The following is an 8,268-nucleotide window of genomic DNA, read 5'->3' as shown; positions in this document are numbered from 1 at the left end:
GGGGGGGATGTTATCAATTTGGACGTTTACAGGGCATGACGGACAAAACTCGTCGAGAGTGTCCATATATGCTATCCCAATGAAACAAGTAACGATGTACAAAAGAGCTTCGTGCTCCTGCTCCTACAGCTGAAGTTCAGCCGTAGACGGAAACTTGAACAGATGGAAAATTATTGAACGTGCGGTGTCACTGAAGCCGACATTTCGACAAGTGACCTTGTCTTCTTCAATGCAGCAACTGTGCGGTGAAACTTGAGTGCGTGCACTGCAACCAAACATTGCATAACAAGTGTCCATTCATAAATGCCCTCCTAGTAGGTGCGTAATTGAACGAACTAGCAAAGCACAATCTCAAAAAGCGACATTGGCTGCTGCAAGGGAAATGTCACAAGTTTCTCAAGAATAAAACTGACACTGTTTGATAAATGGCCTTTATTAATGAAAAAAAATTACGCGATTATTCTGCATTCAGTGCAGAGTTCTTCTGTAGTTAGTCGTCATTCTCCTCCTTTGGTTGCCTACTTAAGAAGCACTCAATATATACGACCCGCTTCACTATGATTACAAATTTTGGCACGCTCCACCGCTTGCAGTCATTGCCGAAATTCCCGAATTGCATTTAAATTTCCTGCAAAGACGTCGTTTTGCAAGATCGCACAAAACAAATACGCGCTATTACCAAGGTTATAATCTTGCCACAGAAGAATAAATCTACTGCATGTTTCTCTTTTACCAGCTTATTTACCAGTGCTTACCCGCAATCAGAAACTTTAAAATAATCGTAACACTGACAGCATGTAACGTATCAACGTTGTGCAAATTGATGGTCTAGCAACTGATGCACTTGATATCTATCGCAGATTGAACTGCGCAGAGCAGCGGCTTCAGTCTTGAAGATCCAGCGCCACCAAGAAGACTGGTGAGGATTGCGATCAGGCCGCAACCGAGAGTTTTTTCACCGTAGTCGTAGCATTCTCGACAGTGTTAACCAACAGACACTGAAAGAAAACGAATCAGAATGTCATTCTCGTCATAATAAAGAAACCTAGAGAAGATGATTTTGCTAATTCTCTTTGAAATTCCTTTTTGCGCATTCGTCTTTGGTTTTCTTTTCGTCCACACAAAAATTTTATTTGCGAAATTCTTGAGAAATATCTGACTTGCATAGCAGCCACAAACATGAGCGGAATAAAGCTATTTCTACTAGATATAGTAAACATCCAATACGTGCCATCGATATGTTTAACTCCGAAGTAACACCCCGCGCAAACTGTTAACGTGGGCTGTCAGAGCCGATTTTAATATTAATGGTATCCATCCGATTTTAACGCGCCTACGGCCTATACGAGAGGATCGACGTTTTATTCTGCTCACGAGAAGAATATAATAAAATTGCGAATTTTAAGCGAGTCCTTACAGCATAAAGAAACATTATTTTCGTTAATGCAACACCAATACCCCCATAACTTTGGCTATAGTGGAAGATCGCATCACACGTCTTCACAAGAAGTCGAATGCCCACGGTGTCTAGCACCAATCGATTGTGGATTCGTTCATACAAGCTATTCCTTTCTGTTTCACAAAATGTGGGCTTTTTTCAAGCTTCCAACGGTTCGGGGGAAAAGTAGTGAGAAGATCGTCAGTTTCGTCAAAGTAAAGCATCTATACCTGTAGACGCATCATCATGTCTCTCCCGGAAATTTCGATGTCACACCTCCCCACCTTTACACCGTGGACATTGATCCTACTGAGTACCGTTTACCTCTCAAGGCTGAATGACCAGAACAGCAAATATTACAACAAGAATGCCAATAATCGTCATCCTCTTTTCTATCTACATTTCTTAAAACTATAGTTACCCGGAGCAGTTCTGCTTCCGCTTTGAAATACTTTTTTTTTCAAATTCCTTGCGTTCTCTTCAGTCAAGCGTATGCTGGCTGTATTCTTGAAAAAGACGCGTATAACTGAAGTCGAGGGAATGCTCCAGCAAGTGAAATACTTACCGCCAGAACGCGCAAGAATCCAACCGCTGCAGGCTCCTACAAAAATTAAAGAAAAAGACACAAACTGATAAGAACACTATTTAAAAAAAAACATAGTTGATCCGTCCGTCACAGGAATCGGTATAACAGGAAAGTAAAACGTGTCCTTGCAGAAGTAGTTAATGTTTACTGTACATTGTTATAAGAGAGCTTGCCAAAGTATATTGGTGTTTGGCAGCTTTAGCACTGTTTAACGCGGATGCACCCACGTTGACGCTTGATAGCAGATCTCCATCCCGATAACTACCGTCCATGATCAGTGATTAAACAAACCCTTGTCGTAGCTGTAGTAGTTAGTGGTTAGAGCGTAATAAGAGAAAGCGGTGGGAGAGCCAGAAGAGCATCGCTGATTGGACGCAGAACTTAAGCTACGGTCGCCATTCCGCGGCACGTTACAGAATTACTGAACACCACGGCTGAACTAGAGGGTACTGTAACGCGCGTCCTGTAGCCTGGCCGCGATTTTTCTAAGGCCAAGCGTAAGCGGAGAGCGCGGTGTTACCAAATCCTCCTTGGGTGTTACAGGCAGGCGCGCATCGCACAGCTATTTTTTATATGGATGGACGCTACGAGGGAGGTTGGTACTTGGGCTAAGAGCGGCACCTTGCGGTGTGTTAAGGCATTGACAAAATTCACACTAGCACACTTGCACTGTCATGCTACTCTGAAAAGTTGCAGTTTTACTTACACAGCCGCAGAGATTATGGCAAGAGATTCATAAAATGTCCACTGCCAGCCTAAAACGACCGTGTACTAAATGATGATGTCTATTATTAACCATTCTTTTGAGGACTCCTGGTTTTATCCGCGCAGTGTTCTGCGTAATGGCTCTCTGTACACCCTTTGAGGGCAAGGATAGTGTTCGTATATTTTGCATAAAACGCACGTCTGCTGGACTTATTGCAAAACGTCCTGGTCTTGCACTGTGATATCACGGGTTGAACTTTCATCTGGTTCCAAATTATGAAAACTTATTTAGCTTAGGGTGTTACTTAGGTAGTTTATGCGCACACAATATTTTACAAACGCCCCCCTCTCAGGTCAGTAGACTGAGAGGGGTTGCATTTTTGAAGTAAAGTGTATGCGTGGTGTGCACCATTGTGATATTCGCTAAATGAGATCGCCGCGGGCTTCTGTACGAACTAGCGAGTTTATGAAACCGGTAAGCGCACGAAGACAGGAAGAAGAAGACGACACACAGGGCTTTTGTTTGTGAGGCGTGAGTCCCCATATATTGTTATTATTATTGTGAGGCGTCAAAATTCAACCAGCACCGCTTCGCGTACACCGATTAAACGGCGAAGCTGATGGCGTTCCCTTTGCCAGGCCAGCACATTTATATGTTTGCAAGTCTTTCAGATATGTTGGAACTCTGATCTTCATTAAACACTCTTTGTGTAGCTTTAATGTGGTTGTGTAGTTTTACTGCATCTTCACCATACCATTCTTATATATAGGTTTACAAAGAAGCCATCGATTAAGATGCTCAGATATGTTGTATCACTGTTCTTTATCAAGGACTCTTTGTGAAGCTTTGAGTTGATAGTATAGCTACCACCTTTTGTGACCACACAGTACCACTTCACAGTGTTTTGACTGCGGTAAAGCGCACGGTATTTGATGGGTTAACTGTCGCCTTCTGCCTTTTTAGCAGTAGTTGTGTATAGTGAGATTTATCCAAGTTCTCTATCATACACGCGTTTATGACGATGGCGGTTTTTGGATAGGCCTCTTAGATTTCTGTGGCACATACCCACTTGTTGGGCTAACTGTTGCCTTCAGTTTTAGTGGACCAATGGTGAGTAGTGGCATTTACGCAATATCGGTGGCGCATTCTCACAAGCGTTACCATGGATGCCGGGCATGAAAGGCTAGACGAAGAACAGCTTTGGTGTTAAAACGTCCGGGCCTGTTTACTGGCCTCTTAGGTTTACTACGGCACTAAGCAGTCATGTCATCACACTCCATCAACGAGGTTCTATAGAAAATTCTTACCGTTGTATATTAATGAGATATTTGATATAGGAATATGAAGAGTTCGATAATTCGCTGGAGTGGTGCAGGGTAATATCTTAGAAGGCACAAGGCCCCGATTTGCTTTATAAGAAAATTCGCATTGTAGGCTCCTTATGCAGAAAGTCTTCAAGCGCTATATCTGCTGCCATATTTTCTTCAAGGTTAGCTTAGAGTTTGATTTCCGCTTCAGTTCACGTATACTGAAACAAAAATCTTGCAGACGCAGCTATTTTTCAGGGTCCCATATCGAAAGTAGCTCATAAATTATACAAAATCTTGAGCAAGGTTGGCAGCTGTAGCACAAAATAGGAGCAGTTTTCACTGCGATACATTCAGTGAGCAATTCATATTTCAATCAATTGTTTATTGTTACCAAAACACGAACATAACGCTAGCTTGGTGCTTCCCATTTTTGGCAAAATTAGTTGTACTGATATAGGTGCATTTCTAGATTGCGAGAAAGATAATATTTTTTTAATTATCAGAAGTTCAACAGAGAGCACGAAACAAACAAAACAGTGGAACAACGTGAGATGCGTGGTGATTAGAATTTGTCAACGCGTGTTGGTGTGCATTGAAAATGAGGAAGATAAGTGACTATTGTTGGAGCTAAAGAGTTGTCGATGCTTTAGCTTAGCCCTTCAAGAGCTGATGGGCAACATTCCCTCTGAATATTTTAGCATATTGTGCTGAACAGAATGGTGAGAGATGCGTTATTGATATCATTAGAAATCCCCAGCACACCGTGAAACGTTTTTGTTGTTCTTGTTGTAAATGTCACAAACAACTGTTTGCTGGAATGAACTTCACGTACCAGAAACTGGGGTTTGCTCTGAGTTTCGTTGGAAAATATTTACCATTTATCCCACAGTCTGTTATCTGCGCTTACACTGCAACTAGACTGTTTTGATGGTTAACTGAGAAAAGTACTCACATCCACGGGAGTATCACCAACACAGGTAAGGCCGGTATCATTTAGGCACTGTGAAAAAATTGAGTCGTTAGACGAAGTAACCATTTAAAGTAACAGCACAAATGGGCATATTGTTCCGATTGTCATACTGTTAATTTTGAGGCCGCACACATCTTAATATATTCTCCAAGCATGAATACCGGTTTATTACCACTTATCATTACGCATAGCGCCCGTCCACAGCGCACTCTAGAAAATCAGCAGATGAGACGTCTAGCAGGCTTTGGCCCCTCAGGACAACCGGGTAATTCGAACTATTGAAATAGTTTTGATGAAGCTGATAAGCACTGCTGATTTTTCGTGGCACTTTGTTCAAGACGACCAATAGGGACAACAAATTTGCATGAAAGCTTGCCTTTGTGGTTAACACTCATATTAACAGAGCCGTGATGCAACTTTAAGGCTCACGTAGCCCATATAAAAGAGCACATTTGCCGAAAATGGCAACTGCTCATTGAACGCCAAAGAGAAGCAAAGGCTCGAGTAGGTGCATCTGTGATGCAAACGTCGGTGCTCTGAGTGAATCTTTGAACTATAACTAGCGGAATAAGAGCACGTAACCTCGGCCAGGCTGGCTGTACCACAGCAAGACTGGAGGGTGCCTCACGCAGACGTTACTTCAATCACATTTATATGTTCCTGTTCGCATGGTCGGTGTGGTTCTTGGTATAGGCACCGCGCCTTCTCTTCTCTTTGCTGTTTTCATCAGCATTCTCAGATGTCAGTGTGCTTTGCTTCAGAATTGAACAAATAAAGGAAGCAGATGAGAGGCATAATAATGCCGTCGTCGGGCATGTTAACACTGCCCACGCATGACCTAAGGCGCAAGTCGGGCAAGTCGCGGTCTCCGGACCGGTCTTGCAGGTAGATCTGATTATGGGGCAATGTAGAGCCAGCATCGGTTGCTGCCACCTATCTCAAGCGGCCGAATCGGGTTCTTGGACGCGGCTTGGACCAAGGTACACTCTAGCCCCATTGTCAACATCTTTGCACGCACTGATGTGCCCAGCCTAAACAACAGCCACATATCACGTCTTGAAACTTTTACAAGCTCTTATCTCAGTTCACCGAGACCTACCTGTAATACCAGTAAGCGACCGATTTCGTGGTGTCTCCAATCTAGATGGCACCACATAAGGTGCACGCCGCCTCCAAGACCAATAAAAAACATGGATATAGTTGACCCTGTTCCATACTCATGGTCTATACAATTTCCTTTCATGTCATATAATATTGCACCCTCACAAAAAAAAAGAAAGATTAGCTTTTTTCAAGACTCCATGCATAACACATAGTTTGGCACGTGCAGCTTTTCACAAAAATTGTTACGCTACCAACAGTTTAGATGTTCTTTCTGGTTGTTATCACTACATATGTTGTGTGCCCATAGTAAAATTTCAGTTCAAGTCGGCGATCATGTGTACATATTTATTCTTACCTGTCTTCTTTTCTCTGATAAAATGTGTTTAAGTCAGAACAAACAAGCCCGACATCCAGCTTTACATGTAATAATTTCATTGGTTTATAAGAGAACTGTTCATCATGGCCTTAAATAACAAAGAACAACCTGTCAAATTTTCAATGATGTCGAATATCTCTGGCACGTAACGTTCAATGACGTAGCTGTTGACGTCCCTCTCCTCGTGATGTCAAACTCCGTTGATCAGACAGCACTGGAGAACACTGATACAAGCAGCCCAGGTTATCATTTACAATATTTAGGCAGAATAAGGTGTGCGCAGGCGCTTCTACAACAATTCACGTTTTTTTCTGCATTACAAAATTTGCGGGGTGGTTAGGTTGGAAAGTTGCTTACTGTTGCAAAAGGTGTGGTCGTAGAAATACTGATGATGATGGGGTCTCCGCAGACAGCCTCGGTGTCGAACGTAAGTTCTTCGCAATTAATATCAATAAGACTGGCTGTCGCCGCTGACAAGACGCTGCTCAATCTATCACAGATCTCCATAAATGCAGGTAGGGCCACCTCTGCAACAATATACAGTGAAATTGAATGCTTAGGAGAAGTTGCATTTTCTCTTGACGTCTACCAGTGATCGCCTCATTTTACGAAATTTTCTGATCACATATTCAAAACTGGAGCGAACGTTTTGATAAGGTGCATTTGTGTCTCTTTCCCTTTTTAATGGCAAAAACCAGCACCAGTAAGACAGAGTACCCAGTCTCGTGGCTTATTATTCGTCTGTCGTGCCGCTTGGAGAAATAAGCGCAACGCGGCATAGTAGAAGCGGCGGGAACACTGGCGAACTAGGTCTAGAGTTATTAAAATGTGCATGGTAATAATAAAGCTTTTATAAGAAGGTCTAGATAAAAATAAAGAAAGGTCTGTCAGAAAATCACCGACCAAGAGTTTTGTACTTCTCAACCTCACATGCGTAGCATACCACTCATCCACACCGGAATATGCTGGGTTGAGCATAACGTCAAATGTCATTACAACGAGAGCTAGTTCCACTTTTCTTTGACATGCATCGAACTGACTAGGAAGACGCGTTTTCTGTCCAGAGTTAAATTTTGCGCCAATTTTAGACAGAATAAAAGGCTCTTGATTCGAATGAGCAAAACCGAGTGCTGGGCGGGTTGGTAATTCATGCTGACAATAAAAAGAAGTTGGACAGAAACGACGTTACGAGAAAGGGACACAGACAAGCGTCGTGTGGTCCAGAGCCGACAAGAGCGACCTCAGGTAGACTGCTGTACCGTCGCACTCTATAGGCTGTCCTTAAAGATGTTTCTGGCGCTTTGACCGCCTTCAGATTGATCCGCAATAAATAAAAGCTTGGACCATGCTTGAGCTTCGGCTTCACGGGTGGAATGCGATTGCGTAGTGGGGCTCCCTTCGCATCGCCTTCCCAATCGCTAGCCTGGCGTCACTTCTCGGTGGACAACCAAGCCGTGCCGCGCAGAAAGTAAAGTCTGTGGGCCTCCAGATCGCCCTTTCAATCTATCCCAGAATGCGTACAAGTACAGTTGGTAAGTGCCCACCACGCGATAATTCATCATTTTGCGAATTTTTGAAGTACCCACTGAGCGTCCTTAGAGCAATAAGCGCACCCACGCAGACGCGCACTTCTCTTGTGCTCTGGGTCCTGATAACGATGAGTCCTGCCTGAGTGCTTGCAATCGATCGGCCTTTAAAATCCTACTCGTTGCGCAATTCGCATTCACATGTGTTAACGCGACTCCTTGTACTACATCACATCTGTAAAGGGTGTTTTT

The sequence above is a fragment of the Rhipicephalus sanguineus genome, chromosome 7 (genome assembly GCF_013339695.2).
Source record: "Rhipicephalus sanguineus isolate Rsan-2018 chromosome 7, BIME_Rsan_1.4, whole genome shotgun sequence".
Classification (NCBI taxonomy): domain Eukaryota; kingdom Metazoa; phylum Arthropoda; class Arachnida; order Ixodida; family Ixodidae; genus Rhipicephalus; species Rhipicephalus sanguineus.
The sequence above is the reverse complement of the archived record's forward strand: the minus strand, read 5'-3'. Positions refer to the sequence as shown.